This window comes from Hyperolius riggenbachi, chromosome 4 (genome assembly GCF_040937935.1).
Source record: "Hyperolius riggenbachi isolate aHypRig1 chromosome 4, aHypRig1.pri, whole genome shotgun sequence".
Lineage (NCBI taxonomy): Eukaryota > Metazoa > Chordata > Amphibia > Anura > Hyperoliidae > Hyperolius > Hyperolius riggenbachi.
In genome coordinates, this window is record NC_090649.1 from 242,833,738 (window position 1) to 242,857,135 (window position 23,398).

Consider the following 23,398-nt stretch of genomic DNA (forward strand, 5'->3'; position numbering starts at 1 on the left):
AGACCCCTCCCCCCGTGTACTGTATGCATCTATCCCCCCTGATCACCTGTCAATCACCTGTCAATCACCCGTCAATCACCAGTCAATCACCCCCTGTCTCTGCTACCCATCAATCAGCCCCTAACCTGCCCCTTGCGGGCAATCTGATCACCCACCCACACCAATAGATCGCCCGCAGATCCGACATCAGATCACCTCCCAAATCCATTGTTTACATCTATTCTCTCCTCTAAACACCCACTAATTACCCATCAATCACCTATCAATCACCCCCTATCACCACCTGTCACTGTTACCCATCAGATTAGACCCTAATCTACCCCTTGCGGGCACCCAATCACCCGCCCACACGCTCAGATTGCCCTCAGACCCCCCTTTATCAATTCGCCAGTGCAATATTTACATCTGTTATTCCCTGTAATAACCCACTGATCACCTGTCAATCACCTATCAATCACCCCCTGTCACTGCCACCCATCAATCACCCCCTGTCACTGCCACCCATCAATCAGCCCCTAACCTGCCCCTTGCGGGCAATCTGATCACCCACCCACACCAATAGATCGCCCGCAGATCCGACATCAGATCACCTCCCAAATCCATTGTTTACATCTATTCTCTCCTCTAAACACCCACTAATTACCCATCAATCACCTATCAATCACCCCCTATCACCACCTGTCACTGTTACCCATCAGATTAGACCCTAATCTACCCCTTGCGGGCACCCAATCACCCGCCCACACGCTCAGATTGCCCTCAGACCCCCCTTTATCAATTCGCCAGTGCAATATTTACATCTGTTATTCCCTGTAATAACCCACTGATCACCTGTCAATCACCTATCAATCACCCCCTGTCACTGCCACCCATCAATCACCCCCTGTCACTGCCACCCATCAATCAGCCCCTAACCTGCCCCTTGCGGGCAATCTGATCACCCACCCACACCAATAGATCGCCCGCAGATCCGACATCAGATCACCTCCCAAGTGCAGTGTTTACATCTCTTCTCTCCTCTAAACACCCACTAATTACCCATCAATCACCCCCTATCACCACCTGTCACGGTTACCCATCAGATTAGACCCTAATCTGCCCCTTGCGGGCACCCAATCACCCGCCCACACCTCAGAACGTCCTCAGACCCCAGCCCTGATCACCTCGCTAGTGCATTGCTTGCATCTATTTCCCCCCTCTAATCACACCTTGAGACACCCATCAATCACCTCCTGTCACCCCCTAGCACACCTACCCATCAGATCAGGCCCTAATTTGCCCCGTGTGGGCTCCTGATCACTCGGCCAAACCCTCAGGTCCCCCTCAGACCCCCTTCCGATCACCTCCCCAGTGCATTGATTGCATCTATTTTCCCCTCTAACCGCGCCCTGAGACACCCATCAATCACCTCCTGTCACCCCCTAGCACTCCTATCCATCAGATCAGGCCCAAAACATCCTGTCATCTAAGAGGCCACCCTGCTTATGACCGGTTCCACAAAATTTGCCCCCTCATAGACCACCTGTCATCAAAATTTGCAGATGCTTATACCCCTGATCAGTCATTTTGAGAAATTTGGTTTCCAGACTACTCACAGTTTTGGGCCCGTAAAATGCCAGGGCAGTATAGGAACCCCACAAGTGACCCCATTTTAGAAAGAAGACACCCCAAGGTATTCTGTTAGGTGTATGATGAGTTCATAGAAGATTTTATTTTTTGTCACAAGTTAGCGGAAATTGATATGTATTGTTTTTTTTTTCACAAAGTGTCATTTTCCGCTAACTTGTGACAAAAAAAAAATCTTCTATGAACTCACCATACTCCTAACAGAATACCTTGGGGTGTCTTCTTTCTAAAATGGGGTCACTTGTGGGGTTCCTATACTGCCCTGGCATTTAAGGGGCCCTAAACCGTGAGCAGTAGTCTAGAATCCAAAGGCCTCAAAATGACCGGTGAATAGGACGTTAGGCCCCTTAGCGCACCTAGGTTGCAAAAAAGTGTCACACATGTGGTATCGCCGTACTCAGAAGAAGTAGTATATTGTGTTTTGGGGTGTATTTTTACACATACCCATGCTGGGTGGGAGAAATCTCTCTGTAAAAGGACAATTGTGTGTAAAAAAAAATCAAACAATTGTCATTTACAGAGATATTTCTCCCACCCAGCATGGGTATGTGTAAAAATACACCCCAAAACACATTATACTACTTCTCCTGAGTACGGCGGTACCACATGTGTGGCACTTTTTTGCACCCTAAGTGCGCTAAGAGGCCCAAAGTCCAATGAGTACCTTTAGGATTTCACAGGTCATTTTGCGACATTTGGTTTCAAGACTACTCCTCACGGTTTAGGACCCCTAAAATGCCAGGGCAGTATAGGAACCCCACAAATGACCCCATTTTAGAAAGAAGACACCCCAAGGTATTCCGTTAGGAGTATGGTGAGTTCATAGAAGATTTTATTTTTTGTCACAAGTTAGCGGAAAATGACACTTTGTGAAAAAAAACAATTAAAATCAATTTCCGCTAACTTGTGACAAAAAAAAAAAATCTTCTATGAACTCACCATCCTCCTAACGGAATACCTTGGGGTGTCTTCTTTCTAAAATGGGGTAATTTGTGGGGTTCCTATACTGTCCTGGCATTTTAGGGGCCCTAAACCGTGAGGAGTAGTCTTGAAACGAAATTTCTCAAAATGACCTGTGAAATCCTAAAGGTACTAATTGAACTTTGGGCCCCTTAGCGCAGTTAGGGTGCAAAAAAGTGCCACACATGTGGTATCGCCGTACTCAGGAGAAGTAGTATAATGTGTTTTGGGGTGTATTTTTCCACATACCCATGCTGAGTGGCAGAAATATCTCTATAAATAGACAATTGTGTGTAAAAAAAATAAAACAATTGTCATTTATGGAGATATTTCTCCCACCCAGCATGGGTATGTGTAAAAATACACCCCAAAACACATTATACTACTTCTCCTGAGTACGGCAATACCACATGTGTGGCACTTTTTTGCAGCCTAACTGCGCTAAGGGGCCAAAAGTCCAATGAGCATCTTTAGGCTTTACAGGGGTGCTTACAATTAGGCACCCCCCAAAATGCCATGACAGTGAACACACCCCACAAATGACCCCATTTTGGAAAGTAGACACTTCAAGGTATTCAGAGAGGAGCATAGTGAGTCCGTGGCAGATTTCATTTTTTTTTGTTGCAAGTTAGAAGAAATGGAAACTTTTTTTTTTCTTTTTTTTGTCAGAAAGTGTCATTTTCCGCTAACTTGTGACAAAAAATAAAATCTTCTATGAACTCACCATGCCTCTCACTGAATACTTTGGGATGTCTTCTTTCCAAAATGGGGTCATTTGGGGGGTATTTGTACTATCCTGGAATTTTAGCCCCTCATGAAACCTGACAGGTGCGCAGAAAAGTCAGAGATGCTTGAAAATGGGAAAATTCACTTTTGGCACCATAGTTTGTAAACGCTATAACTTTTACCCAAACCAATAAATATACACTGAATGGGTTTTTTTTTATCAAAAACATGTTTGTCCACATTTTTCGCGCTGCATGTATACAGAAATTTTACTTTATTTGAAAAATGTCAGCACAGAAAGTTAAAAAAATCATTTTTTTGCCAAAATTCATGTCTTTTTTGATGAATATAATAAAAAGTAAAAATCGCAGGAGCAATCAAATAGCATCAAAAGAAAGCTTTATTAGTGACAAGAAAAGGAGGTAAAATTCATTTAGGTGGTAGGTTGTATGACCGAGCAATAAACCGTGAAAGCTGCAGTGGTCTGAATGGAAAAAAAGTGCCTGGTCCTTAAGGGGTAGAAAGACTGTGGTCCTGAAGTGGTTAAGAAGAGAGAGGCATTCTGGATCTTCCGTATGGAAACAAGAACCCCACGGGGCCTAAATGCCAGATGGGACCTGGCGCTCGTTACAGCTTAAGTGTTCCTTTCTGGCAAATCCCCCCCATTTTGGGGATGTTACTGTTTGTCCTTGTATCTTTCTTCACTTTGGCTTGTGTCTAGACTTATTTTTGTACACTTCCTTGTATGCATACTATGTACACTTTAAAGTATTGGGGTACTCTTAGCATATTGCACCTTTTGTAGTATTCTCCTCAAAAAAGTTTTTTTATATTTCGTTGTTTCTTATATTTGATTTTATTTTCATATTTGTAACATGAGTAAGGGAGGGATGTTGCATGTTGACCAACTTCACCCCTTTGTAGGTGGATCTGGGCCAACCCCTCCCCTTGCCATGCCTTTTAAAACTGTGATGTGATTGCCATAACTATGCTATGATTAAGGACCATTCCAGGTCCGAAACATGTTAGCTGAGTGTCCTGTGGCTGTCCTGGGATAAGTCCCAAATAAATTAATTTTGTGTGACATTAAAGAGGACCACCTTCTTCTCTTTGGTTTAAGAAGTATTTTATTGAAAAGATGTGAAACTATCTCCTGGGAGGGGAAAAGTTAATTGAATAGGTGTCTATGGCAAAGGCCGCATCATAGTTTATCTGCCTTGCTTTAATCATCATGTTATTAGAACAGTGTGGAGCCAAGTTAAGCCCCATCTACATCATACAATTTTTTTGTTCGATTCGATTCAATCTGACATATCCAATCCGGATTCAATTCGATTCAATTTGCCATTGTTTTGCAATGGCAGATTGAAACGAATCGAATCCCGATCGGACATGTCTGATTGAATCGAATCAAATTGGACAAAATATTGTATGGTGTAGATGGGGCTTTAGTTTTACGTTTAATGCTAGGTACACGCCATACAATTTTCTGTTATGCCTAGTACACAATATAGAATTTTCTGTAAGATTTTCTGTTATGCTGGGATTACACGGTACGTTTTTTTGTAAGAATCGTTCCGATAGATGCCTTCGATGATAAAATTCTGACATGTCCGATATTCCGCTCGATTAGTTTCAGCTCAATTTCTTCTAGAAGTCAATGGAAAAAAAGATAAGAAAAACGAGTGGAAGATAAGAGAATCGAGCAGGAAATCGAATGGCTAATAGATTGCGCGCCGAATCGAACGCAAAAAACGTACCGTGTAATATCAGCATTAAATTTACCCGCCAGATAGATAATTTCCAACATGTTGGAAATTATCTATCTAACCATCTATCTGCCTAGCAATTAGGCATTGTTCTACTCAGCAGGAGATAACCAGAAGACACTGCACCAGAGATAATGACCAGTCTCTACCAGTACTAATCCAACAGAAAAATCTAACAGAAAATTGTATAGGTGCATACACACGCACTACAAAAGGAAACGATGGGTCCTCTGGACCGTCCCGCTGGGCGGTCTTTAGCCGACAGTATGCGCGTGTGTACGCGCTGTCGGCGGACTGATAAGGCTGTTTCTGAACGATCTACTCACGCACATTATGGTGTGTACTAGGCATTAGATTTTCTGTTAGATTTACCTGCTAGATAGATAATTTCCAACATGTTGGAAATGATCTAACTATCTATTTGTTCTACTCAGCAGGAGATAACCAGAAGACAATGCACCAGAGATAATGACCAGTCTCTACCAGTACTTTACAGAATATACCATACAATTTGATGTTAGATTTCTCTGTTAGATTTACCTGCCAGATAGATAATTTCCAACATGTTGGAAATTATCTATCTGCCTAGCAATTAGGTATTGTTCTACTCAGCAGGAGATAACCAGAAGACAATGCACCAGCGATAATGACCAGTCTCTACAGAAAATAATCTAATTACAGTAAATCTAACAGAAAATCATAACAGAAAATTATATGGTGTGTACTAGGCATAACACATTTTGTTTAGCTGACGAGATGATTGGTCATTCATTGTATATTATAGATTAAAATAGCATGTTTCCTTTAAGGTTTACGTTAAAGTCTACCTGGACTCTTGCACAGGACAGAAGGAAAACCATAGAGAAATGCACCCTGCATGTATTTAGAGAGTTTAGCCTGTCTGTTACCCCCTTATCTGTGTGTAAGCACAAAATGTAATTTGATCCCTTAGCTGCACCAGCTGACTGCCATGGCAGAGACCTCATTTGTAAATATAGGATGTTAATAGGTCTGCTTCCATGAAAGCAGGAAGACAAACGGTACTTATCCGTTAACCGGGCGCATAGGTGGTGACAAAACTCCACCAGAGTTACATCTTTCCCTACTATCCATGTCGGCCTGGAGGGGGAATAGTAATTAGCGCCACCTGCCGGATGCGCCCGGCTAACGGATAAGTACCAGACAAACTGCAGATTTATAGCAGTGTTTTTATCAGCTGTAACAAAGGATTTTTTTTCTTTAGGTTATTATGCTGTTGCTTATCTTTTAGAAGAGAGAAGAAGTTTGGAGTTCAGGTCTGCTTTAACTGAAGTTGTTGGAGCTACCCAAGGCTAGATACAATGCACAGATGCAACTTTCCAAAGCAAATGATAGAAGCTGTGACTGATCTTTAGCAATTTGAAAAGTATATTACCTATAGAGCAGCTGTTGATATCACCTGCTTTCAGTGTGGCTCATTAGTGTAAATATAAATTCAGTGTTGTTTTCTACTGAACCGAGTAATTATGGTTATACTGCTGCAAACAAATGCTGACAGGTGACTGCTTTAGCTTTGGGGAATCGGTTTGGCCATTGTGCTATGATAATGAATTTTATTGCCGTGTTTAAAGTGGCTGAAATACTCTATCAGACAAATGTTGATGGCTTCAAGCCTGTATAGCATAGGGCAATCAATAAATTGGCTAGACTGAATTCAGCTGGAAGTAATAGTGTAATTTGATGTAATGCCTTTTTTTTCTTTTTTGAAATACAGGAATAAGCTTCTTTGTGTTCATTAGAAATCCTTGTGTTCCTTTCTGATAAGCGTTTGAAAGTTTGAAGAATTGTATCATGCATCCACTTGTGCTTGCTTTGTTCTTTTCCTTGTGTGTGATTGTCAGCTATAATATACAGCTATATTCTAATAAATCATTATAGACATACCTTTTAACAGTGTGGCGATATCACAAGCTTTATATAAGATATACCGCAGTAAATGGGCTATTGTCTTGGTACTCATAACCTTTTAATGTTAAAGTGGAATAAGCTGTATTCACTTTTCACTCTTTGTATCGTATATGACTTATGTGTATTATGTATATCTCATAATGGGTGCGTAAAAACCTGCGTTGATGTGGATGGCTTTATGGCCATAGGGAAGTAAGTGATTTGAAATCTGGAAATTGACTGTAAAGCCCAGTACACACTTTCAGTTAAGATTGACCAATCGCTGGCCAATTTTACTGCCTCCATGTAATATGAGGGTTTATTTACACAATCTACTCATTGTATGCATTATCTGTTGATAGACATACTACATGGAGGTGGTAAAATTGGTCAATGATTGGCTAATCATAATTGAAAGTGTGTGCCAGGCTTTCAATTTTGATTGGCCAATGATTGCCCAATTTTATCACTTGCAAGTAGCATGAGTATAGTCTCAACAGATACTACACTGTTCATTCATACTATGAACAGATTGTGTAGGTAAACTCTCATATTACAAAAGGTGGTAAAATTGGTCAGTGATTGGCCAATGAAAATTGAAGGTGTGTCCCATGCTTAATGGTGTGTAATCGCATCCAATTTTGATTGGGCAGTTTTGCCACTTCCATTTATTATGAGAGCTTACCTCCTTAATGTGTTCATAGTATCCAAAATCTGTTGACACTCATACTACATGAATTGGTACAATTGGCCATCCAATTTTGGATCTGTGTACAGGGATGACCGAGATTGACTTGGGCACACATTAAAAAATGGAGCAGGCAAATTTGGGCGCAGGGTGAAGCCAATAGACGTCTCGCCCTGCTCTATCCAAACTTCTGCCCGCGCTTACTACTATTCCCACTCCATGTTGTAGCAACTCATGGGAACCTTATCTTTTGGCTAATTTGAGCTCCGGCTATTGCAGAACGTAACAGACTGTCACCTCTGACGTGATTCTGCAAGTGGAGAAACTGCGTGCAATTACCTCAAGTGTAACCCTTGCCTAAGGTGCTTGTACACAGCCTTTCCTGATAGCATCAGAGCCTTTGCTCTTCTTCTCAGGCGGACAAGCAAATAGTATGCGTACAACCAACACTAGCAGAAGACATCTGACACTTTCTTTATGCTTTACCAGAAAACACAGCTAGTAATATGTCCAGCATTTCCACCTAGCTTATTCTCACATAATTAGCCACATTTTATGTCTTTCAAAACATTGTGAAAAACGTTTTGTAAAATGGTAAAGTAAGATAATTACTACCTCCAGAAATAAAATAAGAATGTAGCAAGGTTGTAGTGTAAAACAGGCCCAGATTTACATCACTGGAGCCTATAGGCACAGATGTTCTGGCACCCTACACTTCACCCTCCACAAACCTACAATCCTCCACCTAACCGCAACCACAAATATGCTGGCTATCCCAGCTGTCACTTCTCCCTTACTTTCCTTGCCCATCACAGGTAGCTACAGGTGTCCCCTAATAGTGAGTGTACCTCTGGCTACCTAATAAGTAGCTAGATGTGGCCTCAGGTATTAGATAGCTAGAGGTGCCCCGACAGAAGGAACATCTTGTCAGTGGAATGTAGAGAGCTGGGTGAGTACTGTCTCATTATTGATCAATTTGGAACGGTAAGGAGCTGCTTTTCCATCATCAGCCACCTGTAGGCATGAGCCTACAGTGCCTTATGGTAAATCCGGCCCTGGTGTAAAATATTTATCATTCAAATCTGTAGAGCAATAGTTTTAGAAAACTCTCGCTTTTACTAATGGGGAACATAGTACAATAATCTACTGCAAATTTATTGAAAAAACGTTTTTCTAAAATGTTACTTTTCTTTTTCTTACAAGTTAAATGTACCTAGAGCTTTGTGTTTGTACTCAATAAGGCAAGGATAGAAAAGAACCTCATTCAGATTAAGATTGATGTATGTGGGCTCATTAAGAAGCTGTTCCCTACTTTCCAGTTCCTCTCAGAGACATTATGGAGGATAGGAAATGAAGGAAAATCTCTATAAATGAGGTGGAGACAACAATAAACTTGTTGTTTTCACTGAGTGAGAGTTAGAATATCTGCAGGTTTGTGTAAACATGTATGCATGTGTCTAGAATAGGGTACTGTGTAATCAGTAGGGCATATTATTTGTGAAATGGCAGATAATAGTATCTTTTACAATATAAACCTAATTTCAATAGTATAGTGGCTGTATGGCTAGTAGCCTAATTGCATGGCTAATTTTGCTAATTCATTCTCCAGAGTCAGGCTGCAAAAGCTAATTTAAACCTCTATTCTCCTGTGTTAAACAGTTTAGAAGGAAGCCAAAAAGGCAATACTGAAGTTAAAAATCTCTCTTACTTTGATGTTTGCTGAACAGCAAGGCTCTTTATTCCCAAGCTCCTAAGGAGGCCGGCAGGCCGCATAACAGATTCTGCAAAGCATGCTGGGGCTGCTTCTTCTCCCCACTGCACTCCCTTGGCCCTCCCCTTCATTTCCCTATCCCACCCTAAGGCTGCTTTCACAGTGAGAAGTTACAGGCTCATGTTACAGCAGCTTGTAACAGCGGCCTAAACTCACAGCACTGAAAAATCAATGTGCTGTTCACAGGGCACATGTTCCATTAGAGTATACTGCATGAGTCCGCTATTGTTCCTAGCCACATGGCTAATTAATATTTATTGCATAGTAGTGTTGTCCGGATCATAAACCATTAGGATCTTTGATCCTGATCTTTTTTGTGAGTCGAATCATCAGGAAGCAGGGTAAGGGAGGATATTACATCACAATTGGCTTCATACAAGACAGACAAACATGGAACCTGCCATGAGCTGTCAGGAGCATCAATCTCTGCAAATACTATATAAAAATTCAGTGAAATACAAACGCGGACAGTGAAATGCATATGTAATGTAAGTACAGCCAATATTTAGCTACTGATATGTGTTTTTTTTTCTCTGAGACCCTATACCGAACAGCTCCTCTTTAAGGACCACTATTGCCAAAAAATTTAACATTTTGAATGCATGAAAACACATAGATAAAAAGTACTTTTCTTCAAGTAAAATGTGCTGTAAATTACTTTTCTCCTATGATGCTGTCACTTACAGTAGGTAGTAGAATTCTGACAGAATTTCCATTTCCTTCATGTTTGCATCATACCTCCAGTCAATAGGCATCCCCAAAAGCACTGTTCAGGTATTGGGGGTATAGTCTATGGATGACCATGGGTACAGCCTGGTCAAAACCTCCATTGCACTAGTCTGCCAGCTCCCCTTGGTCAGAGTGAGCTAACAATGCAACCACTGGGCGTCCAACATCTGGACATCCAGGTCTCCCTTCCATTTGTTCATGTACAGTAGTCTATAACCCGAAGGGAGTTAACATCCTGTATAGCCAAGAAATGGTGCCCTTCCTCAGTGGGCCTTGACAGCAAAGTTGTTGAAAGACTGTTGGTCGCTTCAGCATTAGGAGTGAGTAATTTAATATAATGGAAGACTTCAATTACTCAAAAACATTCAAAGGATGGAGGTTGATGAGCTGCACTGAAAGCAGACTGGGTTAGGAGTTTCCCCCTCTCCATAAGGTTCTGAACAGTGAGAATACACCTATTTTTCCACCATGTGAAGGCCATTCCCATTGGAGAAATCAGAATTTGAGAATAACTCGATCAACTGGGAGGGAGTAGACCAGAGGCCATATTTAAACCTAGACTAATGCCATATCTTCAGGGTATGGGCTGTGACAGGGGAGAGCTTCTTAATAAGACGGAAGCAGTGATTGGATGCCCACACTACTCCTTTCCTGGAGTGTGGTGACATCATTTAATCTATTATGTCTACCCATGAGGGCATTTAAGAGACAGCGTAGAGTAGGGGAAGCTGAGCAAGCTGGAAAGCCCTGCAATAATGAGATATTGGGGACTGATATCCCCCCCCCCCCCCCCACCATCAGCTTTGTGCCATTGCATTACCTTTCTGGTGATCCAACCGATGCTTCTTATAGGCCCAGATTAATTGAAATATGTTTTTTTCCCCTGGTTTTGTCCTCTATACCTAGGGGCGTCTTATGGTCAGGAGCATCACATAGTCCAAAAAATACAGTATATATATAATATATATACAGTATATATATATATATATATATATATATATACTGTATTTTTTGGACTATGTGACGCTCCTGACCATAAGATGCACCTAGGTATAGAGGACAAAACCAGGGGGAAAAAAAATACTAAACCTGTGCATCCATGGTGAAGGAGCATCTTATGGATCATGCCCCCTTCTACCTCTTCAATTCAATCCAAGGACCGCACTCACGTCAGAGGGTATGCTGGTGCCGGGCCCCAAGGCCATAAGTCACAGTAGTCAAGAAGGAGTCCGCACACAGACTTCATGGAGCAATACGAAGCGCACGCATGCGCGTAGAATTCAATGTGATGTGGCCGCGTGAACTTCTGTTACCATGGCGCAGGGCAGTATGCGACGTTACGATTACACGCCCCTTTGAGACTGCATTGAGCGGCTGGGCTATGCGCACGTCATGGCGTACATTGGTATGCCATATGACGATGCGGAGGTGCGTACGTGTGACGCATGACGCTGTTGCGTTTTGATTGGTGTATTCTCGGAGTGGCTGATTGGCTGGGCATGATGCCGAGCATGACGCCCATTATGTTCACGGAAGATGAGCGGCGTGTGGGAATTTACAGCGCGGCTGATGGAATCCTGGAGAGGAGCAGACTGATTGACAATGGGGTGAGCCAAATAGCATTGCACAGTGTTGTATTTTGAAAATGTAACGTTTTATTGATTGATGGGAACGCCTATGGGTGGGATCAGTAATCTCTGTTTGGGGGTATTTATTGTGGTTTTTGTATGGACACAATGTATTTGTCTTTGCTGCTATCTGCCTTGATAAAGGGGACCCTGAGTGGCCCCGAAACGATCGTCGGCCTATGCAGGTCAGACTATGTATCTACACACATGTGATGGGACAATAAATTGATGTAAATTGCTCCGTGAAGTCTGTGTGCGGACTCCTTCATGACTTCTACCTCTTGTCTCCCTGTGTCATCCTCTGTCCCCCTTGTGCCCTCATGTGCCCCCATGTATCCGCCTCTGTCCTCCTTGTTTTCTCCTCTCTGCCCCTTTGTGTCTTCCTTGGTCCTCTGTTTGCCCCCCTGTGTCCTTCTCTGCATGGGCACAGTACAGGGAGTCCCTGACATTGTGGCAGGTTGAAGGTTCTTATTGGCAGGCGTTCACAAGTCAGGAACTCCCTGCATTTGAACTATAAGACGCAGTGATTTTTTTTCACCAATTGGGGGGAGGGGGGAGGTTGAGAAGTGAGTGTTCTAGTCCAAAAAATATAGTATGTTCGCTTTGGCAGGAGGCTCATCTTTACAGTGGCAATCCTCCCTGCCCAGGAGATAGTATGGAATTCCAAATAATTTAGATACCTATGAAGGCTTTCCAAGGCTTCACTATAGTTCCATTTATAACGTGTATTAATATCATTTGTGAGTTTGACCCCTAGATCGGGAATATAGTGTTCCTTATATTGGAATCCATAAAATGCATGAACTCTAGCAATGTGCATACCTTGGGCTCTGGGGAGATTACAATACACAATAAAAAATTAAAAAAATTGATAGTTCATGAATGATGTAAATTGTAAGTTTTGCTTCTGATTTCTCAGGAATCGCGCTAAGCAAAATTGGGGCTGATTTGCTGTGTGAACAAATTTGAAAATTTCACTTGCAATGACAACTGATAGAAATTGCTAGAAAACTAGAAACTAGAGTAACAGCACTTACACGGGAAAATGTCAAATTCTTAGACACAACTCTGAGAAGGTATCAGGCATTTAAAGCTCTCCAGGATTTAGGTGTCGCTGATGTTTATAATAAAGGCTAGTAAATGGCAGTAATACCTGCTTATAGCCATTGGAAACAAAGCTACAAACATTAACATAAAAGTAACCCATCTCCAAAATACTATTTACTGGAAAACTAAAATAATAGGAATAATGCTGATTAATGATTCATTTGGTAGGTAATCACATTTTGTTTCACATGAGTCACTCTCCTTATTTGATGATCAGTGGGAAGACTGAAACTTCTGTAAATGTTTCTCTGGGATGTAGAAAATATTCTTTGTTTAAAATGACATTTTTAAAAAATGCAGAAATACCCTGTGATTATCAGAGCAAGTATCTGCTTGTTTTTGGTGTGGATTTGGATGAAAAGGTCCTGCACGTTAGCAACAGCACTATCATGCAGATTCATTGGGGTTCTAGGGCTGGCGTGTATTGGGAGAAGGCTTGGCCTTGCATGCCATTCCTCCAAGTTCAGGCCAGAGTCTGGCAGAGCGAGGTTTAACTGGCTCACCTGCATTATTTGCATAAGAGGCTGCATCTCTCAGTATGCAGCTGGCTGTGTGTGGAGCAAGAAGGCTCCTGAAAGGCTGTGCAGCAGAGAGGGCTGCCAGGCTTGTTGCAGCAGGGACGCTGCTGTGCTGAAGTGCTGGAGGGAGTTGGACTCCAGTACTTGTAATCCAGGAGAAGCCTGGAAAATGTTAGTGGCCCAGGACTGCCATAAGGCCCATTGCAGAGTGTCAGTGAAGAGCCGATGTGGCTGTTGAGAGTAAACAGGGGTGGTATGCAGTAACCCCGAAGATAACCTGAGGTTAGGGTTGGCACAGAAGCAGAGTGTTGTGCCTACAGTGTGATAGCGAAATACCAAGTGTGGTGGATTGTTTCTGTTATGGACATTGGTGTGAATGACAAATAAAGCTGTATTATTTTAACCCTAAAAAGACTCACTGGCTGGTATGTTGTGACCCTTCTGTGCTTTGATCTCAACCAATATGAGCCAAACATCTCAACTTCCCCCAGAATATCACAATTTGTGAAAGCTAAGCCAGCCCTCGATGCCAAATGAATGTGCACGATAGTGTTGTGGCTAACGTGCAACAACTGACACTATCCAGGAGCTTTTCATCCAAATCCACACCAAAAACTAGCAGATATCTGCTCTGATCATCACAACCCCTAACTAAGATGTCCTCAGTGTGTGCCATTCTTTCTTAACCCCCTTGGCATTATCATTCTTTTTGGATTTTGGAGTCTAAAAGCGGTACAATTTTTTTTTACACCCTTTCAGACCCTAAAACCTGGAAAAAATCATGCTGCCAGGGAGATCTGCAGCAGTGTCCTACAATCACTCACCTCCCTGCAGTTATGCCTCCATCCTCCGGGGTGGCGCTGCAACTCTAAAGTGAAATTGCCGGCTGTCATGATGACAGCCGGCGATCTCACCAGCAGGAAGCAGAGCCCCCGATGTCGGGATCCCCTGGGAGGTATGTAAAACCGCCCGCTGAACGCTATACTCTGCACACAGCTTCCGGTGCCTACCCCGACTAGAGGGTTGAACTACCACTCTTAGCTGCAGTTTTCCGCCCCGACCCTAGCTCGCTTTGTCCACCTGAAACTACCATCTGGAGTGGAATCCATACACTATGTGCAATATTATGCGTGGGCCGGAATCTATTTGTATAGTTCTGGTGGTATGGAGCGATGTACTGTGCCCAAAGCCCTGCCAGATCTCAGATGTAGGCATATGTATGCTGCCTTCTGACTGAACATAGTGGTTTTTGCAGAGGGCAGCAGAGTAGGTAACTTTTTAGTACATGTTATGACCGAACATAGGAGGCATTTTAGGAAATAATTCCACTTAGAATGGATTTTCACTTTAAATTGAACATAGTAGGGTGAAGGAAACATTACTAAAACCAGTAAAAAAAAAAAAAAAGAAAGAAATCCTAAAATCTCATAGTCATTTGAAAACACTTTGGCCCATATGCAATTCACATTTTCACCTGAGTTTTCTCCTAGGAGATAATTTTTCATCTTCGATTTAAAATAACTTTCCAGAACTTTTCAACTAAAAAAGTACCAAAAAGTAGGTGAAAAAGTACTGTCAAAATTATTTTGAGTATTTTCTGGCTTGCTGGTGGCTTAAAAGGCATTTTATTGACAAGTTTAAAATGATCACCTAGGAGAAAACTCAGGTGAAAAAATGAATTGCATATGGCCATTTGAATCCAAATTATTAGCCTACATTTGCTTGGGAAGATAGATCAGTGCACCACAGATTTCACATCAGTGTACACTATTCAGAGGTTGGCTTATTAATATTTTAAGGCACGCTGCATTTTGATCTCATTTTAACTGTCCTAGTTTTCAATGGACGGTTTGGTCAGATTGATTTATTTCTTAATCCATTCTTTAGTCTTCAAGCGTGATGTTGTTTTTCTTACAATTAAAACATTTTTTAATATCTTTTTTCTCTATTCTTGATGGACGTGTCAGAAATGTTGGCTGACTTCAAAGTATTTTCAAGTGTTGTCTACTTGTGTTGTCTAATCCTCTACAAATGACTGATGTGTTCTAGAAAGAACTGTATGTATGGCAGAAAACCTCCTGACAGTTCTTTATCCCACTAGCCAAATACAGACAGTTGAAATATGATATAGAACCAAAGTTTGGGTGTATCTGTAAGCTGTAAGTTAATAAACAATGGGAGTCTACTAGAATTTAAATGGTATAGGTAATTTAGCAGTAAATCAACTTCTTCATAGATCATTTGTTTAGTTACGGTAATAAAACATATGCTGTTATTAGACAACACATTAAAGTGGAATATAACCCTACATTTCAAATCTAAACATCTAAACTTCGGATGCGTCTGCATTTCTATCCACAGAACTTTAAAGCTCTGTGTGTAACCCTTCCAATGCTGGTCTAGTAAAAAAAAAAAAATGCTGGTTGCATATAATATGTTGTAAATAATGTTTTAGAGCAAGTTGAAATGCAGGGTTATATTCCGCTTTAAGGTGCGTAATCCAAACGTTAAAAGATAAACCAACGTAATTGCGCCATAAGTATAGATTCATACATCACATAATCGACAAATATGAACACATTTTCCATAGTGGTATAGTCAGTTCATAACCCCAAGTGTGTAGTAGAAAAAACAGTAATTATATATTGTATGTCTTCACTAAGGTAGTACAATGTACATGCAAGATTTGAAACCGCAAGTTGAAAGGGCAGATTACCTGGATCAATGCGTTACATGAAATATCACTTCAGGATAAGTGTCCAGTGCAACGGTACCCTGTGTGGATAAGTGCGTGGTAAGGCAGTGTTGGGATTGTGTAGCTCAGATAATTGGTGCGTTTTCTATGTAATGTATAATACAGTCTCCTGCGGAGCGAAGTAGAGGTCAATGGTGAAAGCGGGTAATTGTATAACGGCCATAATTGTTAAGGAGAAAGGCCTCTATTTGAATAAACTGATTTCTAAAAGCCAAGTGGTAGGGCTTATGCTCCAGTAATGGAGTAGGTAGTGTATAACATGTATCCTGAGAGTATCCATCACGTGTATCCTGCTTTCAGGGCGCCATGCTGTCTGCACCAATAGCAAGGTTGACAACACATTTGCTAAAATCCTCATTCCCAAAAGTTGTGTGGAATTTCTGAATCCACATATCCCCACATTCTTTATAAAAACAAACGCTGCCCCCCCTGGGTCAACTTTTTCTCCGAGGAGATGTTTCATCTTCTCTTCAAAATAACTTTTCAGCAATTTTCAATTGAAAGGGTACCAAAAAGAACTATTAAAATTATTGTGTATTTAATTGACCAGGTGTGAAAATGTCACCTAGGAGAAGACTCAGGAGAAAAAGGATATTGCATATGGGCCATAATGTCTGGCATCCACTGCCTGAAGGAAAGATCTTGTAGACTAGTAGGTCATCAGTTGCACCTTTATATCCAAAGGCTGCACATTTAGGTGAGACCTATAACATCTTGTTTTTTAATAGTTTTTATGGAATTTTAGTGATGTTTGCTATGAAAATAAAGAATTATTGATTACCATTATGTTCTGAGTGGTGCGGTTTTGCACAGATCTTCTTTTTCTTATTTGTGCACATATTGTTCTATGATCTGTTTCTGCACACTCTCATAGTATTTATCACCTTTGGTCTAATACTTACCAGCTATTGGTGCTGACCCAAATCTTTGGTTTTTGCAATGGTAGAAGCGCTGTCTATGCACTTCTACCATTTTTGCGTGTCGCACACTATATGCACTGCCGTAATGCGCAGCACGCCAGAGCATATAGTTGGAATGAGGCCGAATGGATATGCTAGCCCAGCTGTACTTAGTTTTGCATGGTCACACTTTTTTACAGTGCTGAGGGCTCCTGGTGTAATTGTGATCAAGCATTTGCTCTTTATGCTTTGTTGATGTCAGATTGTGTCTGTACAGGTTGTGTAAAGAACTTCCTCTAATAGCAGGGTGAGGAATAACATGTAAAATCTGTGGTGAAAAAAATTGAGGTGCATTAAAAGTAGCAGGATCCATGGTATCGAGAGTGTTATGTGCATCAATATATTCTATAGATAAGTGTGCTTTGCAGTCACTGACGTTTGACATTTTAAAAACAAATTGTTTGAACTTATTTACTAATGCTCAGACAGACATGCCTCTCATCATTAGGAAAGAAAGTGTAATAACCTCTAGTGGTCTACTTCTGATTACAGTCTAAATCGGAAGTATTTTCAGAACCTGCTATTCCATCTGTGCTTTTTGTGCTGTAGTATTGCTGCAGACAGTGATGTTCCCCACAAATGGATTTAATAACTGCTGCTCTTAAAAAATAAAAACAGTTTGCCTCCCTTTGAAAATGTTGTGAATCCAGTTATAGGTTTGCCTATTTTTTCTTTAGTTTTCTCCTCCTCTAGAGTCAAAACTAGCTTTTAATTTGGGTGCTAAATGAAGAGTCGATGCCCATTTTTGAAAATAAAGAAAAATATTTGTTGCCTGTTAGATAAAGCAGCTTGTTGAGTATTGTAATGTATTGTACAGTTCATACTTGTTAGTATCGTGCTGTTATTAAAAATGTGATAAGATAAAAAAGCACTGTTCTTCTAATGTTTACATCCCAGAAGAAATGCATCTTGTAGACCTGACCTGTTGAGGCTGAAAAGGAATCAATGTCTTTTATATTTCTTCTTAAGTTACAGGGTTCAAAGTATTCTATTGATTCAGCAATGCTCAAACAATTTTGAGGAACAAACGGCTTGATTGCAACCAGTAAAATTATATTTTGCTTTGATTATGTTATGTACATAGATGTTTGTGTTTTTATCTTGACATTACTGAAGCAGTCTTTAGAGCAGTGTTGGATTTTTCACCTGCACCTGATCTGTGCCGTCGTGCAAAACTTTGGATGCCCCCCCACACACACACACACCTCGCTTTCTGCACAGGTGAACTGAGAACCTGTGTTATTCAATTGCCTAGTGCACACTTGAATGTGTTTTTCCCATGCAGCTAAAAAAAGACAGCAGTGAAGCACTGCAGGCATTTTCTCTATCAATTACATTAGCTTCTGTAATAAACCGTGTATTTTTTCATACATACAGACCCACCTGGTGTACAGAAAACTGACAGACGAGTGTGCGTCCAGCCTCAACTTATTACACTCACTCTGTCCATTTCTGTTGGAGCAAAATTGGCTTTTCAGACTCCTCCAGCATCATTACAATACAGAGCATTTGGAGAAGGTTAGAAAGGTTGTGGGCTGGGCGAGGTGTTACACAAGAGCCTGCTGCACACTAAATAGGGACTGTCTACAAAACTTTCTGCACAACTTTATATGATTCCTTATCAGTGGCTGAGCAGATGCAGTCATTAGAACAATTATGCAGAGAGCAGAACATTTTTTTCTCTCCGTGCCCTTAGTTGTCATTTTTACAGGAGAGGGACCCACGGGCCCTCTGCCGTTTCTGGGCCCCAACTGCAAATGAGCAGCGTTGGAAAGTGAGAAATGTCAGACAGGCTCATTAGGTTACTTGTTTCTGAACTTTTTCTTTACTTCATTAATCAAAATAGAGGAAAAGAAAAACCCAGCTCTGCTGAGGTGCTTCTTCACTAGCTGTTTTTATTTGCCCGTTCAGCCATAATATATCTCAAATGGATTTTATAAAGAGAAGTCACGTGGAGCACAAGTGCTTTACTAGTTACTTTGATTAGCACAAGTGATAATCTGAGAGAGGAGGTATTTAAACCATTTCATGCAGATAAATCAGCAGGTCATCCTGGGGTTAGAAAAAACTATTGAGCTTCTCAGAAGTGTTTGGTGGCCATGTCTTAGCAAAGATGTTGAATCTTTTGTGAAATCGTGCTCTGTCCCCGATCTACATCTCGGGAAACTCTCTTGCTTTTGCCCATTCCTGAGAAACCATGGTCTCGTATTCCCATGGATTTTGTGGTTGACCTACCAGTTTCCCAGGGTAAAACTGTCATTTGGGTAGTGGTGGACAGGTTTCGAGAAGTCACGTCGAGCACAACTGCCTTACTAGTTACTTTGATTAGCACAAGTGATGGTTACCCATGGATTTCAGATCTGATTCATTTTGTACAGCAAGCAGGCGGTCATTCAAGAGCAGTGGTTATTGCTCAAGGCATGCAGCACACCAGCGTGTTATCACATGTGCATGCATGGTTATTGTGCTGCACTTTATATTAAGTTATGTTTATATATATAATATAAATGCCTTACTAATGGCCTCCATAACAGTGTTGCTCGCGAAATTTCCCCATTTTTGGTTTGGCTTTCCAGATTTCCATGGAAATGTGCTAAAATTTTTGCCTAATGGCTGCCGACTTTTGCGGTTAATAGTAAAGCCCCCATGACAGCTAGAAGCTCCAAATTTGCAGAGTATGTTAAGGTAAACAGTGGGTATAAGAGGAAAAAAGACCTTTATAGTTTTGGAGAAGATCAATATTAAAATTATGAAGGGAAAAAAGTATACATTTAAATGTGACAAATGACAGATTATGTATCAACTTAACGGTAGTGTTAATTTACATATATTAAAAGAAAGAGTAATGAATTTCATGATGGGGTTTCCAGGGGGTCCGTACTAGTGATTAGAGATGTCGCAAACATAGAATTTTCCGTTCGTGAATGGCAAACGTGAACTTCCGCAAAATGTTTGCAGACAGGGGAATATGGCGAACCGCCATAGACTTCAATAGGTAGGCAAATTTTAAAACCTACAAAGACTGTTTCTGGCCACAAAAGTGATGGAAAAGTAGTTTAAAGGGGTCTAACGCCTGGACAGGGGCATGCCTGAGGGGTATCCATGCCAAAGGTTCCACCAAAAATTATGGAGTTGACACAAAGTCGGGTTTTAATCCCTAAAGGGCAGAAATCCCATTATGCAAAGCTCTAGGTGTCAGTGGGCTGTGGAGTGTCTCATCAGAGAAATGCAATAGTACTATCAGATTACAGTGACATAATAATGCACTGGAGTGGTTATTTGCCTGCAACTTAATGTAGCAACAGCAATAATGTGCACACATCACTGGGTGACAGTGGGCTGTGGAGTGTTGCACACAAAAAAAACACAGGAGAACGATGTGCTAGCCCTCAAAAGGGCTGTTTGGGGTGCTTTCACAGCAAGTGAGGAACAAGAACACAGGCCTAGCTAATGCTTTCCCTACCTATCTGCAGCAAGTCTGACCCTGCTCTCACAGTCAGCAGTCAGCAGAGAACTAATCCAATATGGCCACCGCTACTGCTTTTTGATATGGGGTTGGGGGGTCCAGGAAGGGGTGCTAGCTGATTGGCTGCCATGTGTCTGCTGATTGTGAGGTAAGGGGTCAAATTTTAGCTATGTATATATATGTATAGGGGGGAATTGAACACTCCAAATGTTCGCTGTTCATGGTACTTCTGATGTTCGCAGAATACTGCTTGCCGATGAACTTTTTGAGCCATCTCTACTAGTAATGTTGCGAACTTGAAATCTTCAGTGCACAAACGCAAATTTGCCGCAAACATTCACAAACCGTGCAAACCGCCACAGACTTTAATGGGCAAGTGAATTCTGAAACCTAGAGGGACTTTTTCTGGCCACAAAAGTGGTGGAAAAGTTGATTAAAGGGACCTAAAGGTTCATACACGCCTACCAACTATCTGCCAAACGTGTCATTCACACACACAACAGTTTATGCAGCACAATTGTCAAACAGCTTTTGTTGTGAAACAAGTTGAAACAAAAAAAAAAAGTATTTTGCTATTGTTCAAAAAGCTGATAAGACTGATTAAAAGTCAATCCACCAGTTGGATTGACTTCTTATCAGTCTCATCAGCTGTTTGAACTACAGCAAAAAAACTTTTTTTTTAGTTGTTTCAACTTGTTTCACAACACAAGTTGTATAGTGCTTAACAGACAAGTTTGGTAGATAGTTGGACAGATAGTTGGTAGGTGTGTATGAACCTTAACACCTGAATCATAGCATGCTGGAGGGAGATCCATGGCAAAAGACCCACGGAAAATTACATAGTTGACCCAAAGTCGTGCTTTAATTGAGGTCAGAAATCGCATTACATTCCTAAATTTGTGTAATGAAGTGCTTTAAAACATCCAGCGTTGCCAGGGATCTTTATACAGCCATATTGTGGCTGTATAGCGATGTGCGTGTGGTTTTAAGAGGCAAATTCTGAGTTATCCACCCAGTTACTGGTAATACATTGGTAGTTCACAAAATGGTTTGGTTGTTGAGTTGGTACTGGACACACAATAAACAGTGGATGCAAACCTAAAGTGTGTGCAGCCCAATGTTATTTAAGTAGTTACTGCACCGCATGCAGTATATCTACGCCCTGACAGACTTCATCTGAAGTCACAGAGACGTAGATATTTGTTTCCCGCTCCATGCATTCTCATTGCTGCCCATTAATACTCTAAATCAGTGAATGAGACCACAGTTCCCATTCACCGATCTAAGTGCCTTTGATCAGTGATCACCAGCATCAATGAGATGCCGGTGTTCATTGACAAAAGTGAAGTTAAAACATACACACATTACTTTCTCTGTACAGTACACAGGAGGAAAAAAACGGGGGGACATCTAGCAGCAAAATAGTAAATTACACCCTAATACATTAAAATGAATAAAAATCCCTCATTAAAATGAACACCATACCTCCCACACTCTTCCATAGTTACCAAAATAAAACATTTGTATATAAAAAGACGTAAAATTAAAACCTTGTTACCTTAGGGATTTATCTTTTTGAATCTGTATGTCATAAGGGTACATTACTGTTATTTTTGCAAGGGCTTGTAATTAGTGACGGAAGCAAAACTGAAAAAATACACCTTTATTTCTAAATAAAATATTTTTGCCATAAATTGTACTAGGGACATAATTTCAATGTTGTAATAACCAGGACAAATGGGTAATTAAAATGTGTGGCTTTTATCTACAGTAGCACATTTTAAAACTGAGAAATGATTTTTTTTCCATTTTTGTCTAATTATTCCTGTTAAAATGCATTCAGAATAAAATATTTCTTAGCAAAATGTGTTACAAAAGAAAGCCTAATTGGTGGTTAAAAAACAAAACAAAACAAGAAATAGATCATTTCGTTGTGATAAAGTTATTGGCGAATGAAAGGGAGAAGTGCTGAAATGTGAAAATTGCTCTGGTCCATGGGGGAAAACTCCTCAGTGGTTAACGAATAAAATAGTAGTTAGTATCTAATCAAGGACAGCACAAATATACAGTATTTCACAAAAGTGAGTACATCTCTCACATTGCAAATTTTTTATTATATATTTTCATGTGACAACACTGAGGATATGACTATCTCAATTTTCATCACTCTTGCTGTTTTTATTTTAAAAAAGTGTGCTAAACGATCCTCATGCAAACTTCAGAATAATGTCAAAAGTGTTCAAGTGGCACACACTGGTTATCACCCCAGTAACCACTTGAGCACTTTTTATATGTGAAATTTTACAGGAAGATTGTTTGTTGCGCATTTTTAAAATAAAACAGCAAGAAAAAATATCAGCACTGCAAGGACTCTCTGCATATTTCTAGAAAGAGTTTGATTTTTTTTTCATATAGCCCAGAACACGCTGCAAGTTTTACAGTTGCAAGAAAAAGTATGTGAACCTTTTGGAATTATGTGATCTTCATATAAGTCACAACAATTGACAATCACAATCTGCTTCACAAATAATTAAATGTTTCCATGTTTTTTATTGAACACACTATGTAAACATTCACAGTGCAGGTGGAAAAAGTATGTGAACCCTAAGACTAATGACCTCTCCAAGAGCTAATTGGAGGGAGGTGTCAGCCAGCTGGAGTCCAATAAATGAGATGAGAGTGGAGGTGTTGGTTACAGCTGAACGGATTGCTATCATCAAAGGAATGAAAATGAAAAAATAATGAATTCCAAAGTTTATCAAGACATTTT

General features: G+C 40.7%; 1 protein-coding gene across 9 annotated transcripts in view; it reads left to right on the forward strand.

The window, feature by feature from the left end:
* The window catches only part of MEI4 (meiotic double-stranded break formation protein 4), a 622,672-nt gene that overhangs the window by 185,567 nt on the left and 413,707 nt on the right, over positions 1-23,398 (forward strand). The gene's annotated exons all lie outside the window — the stretch shown is intronic.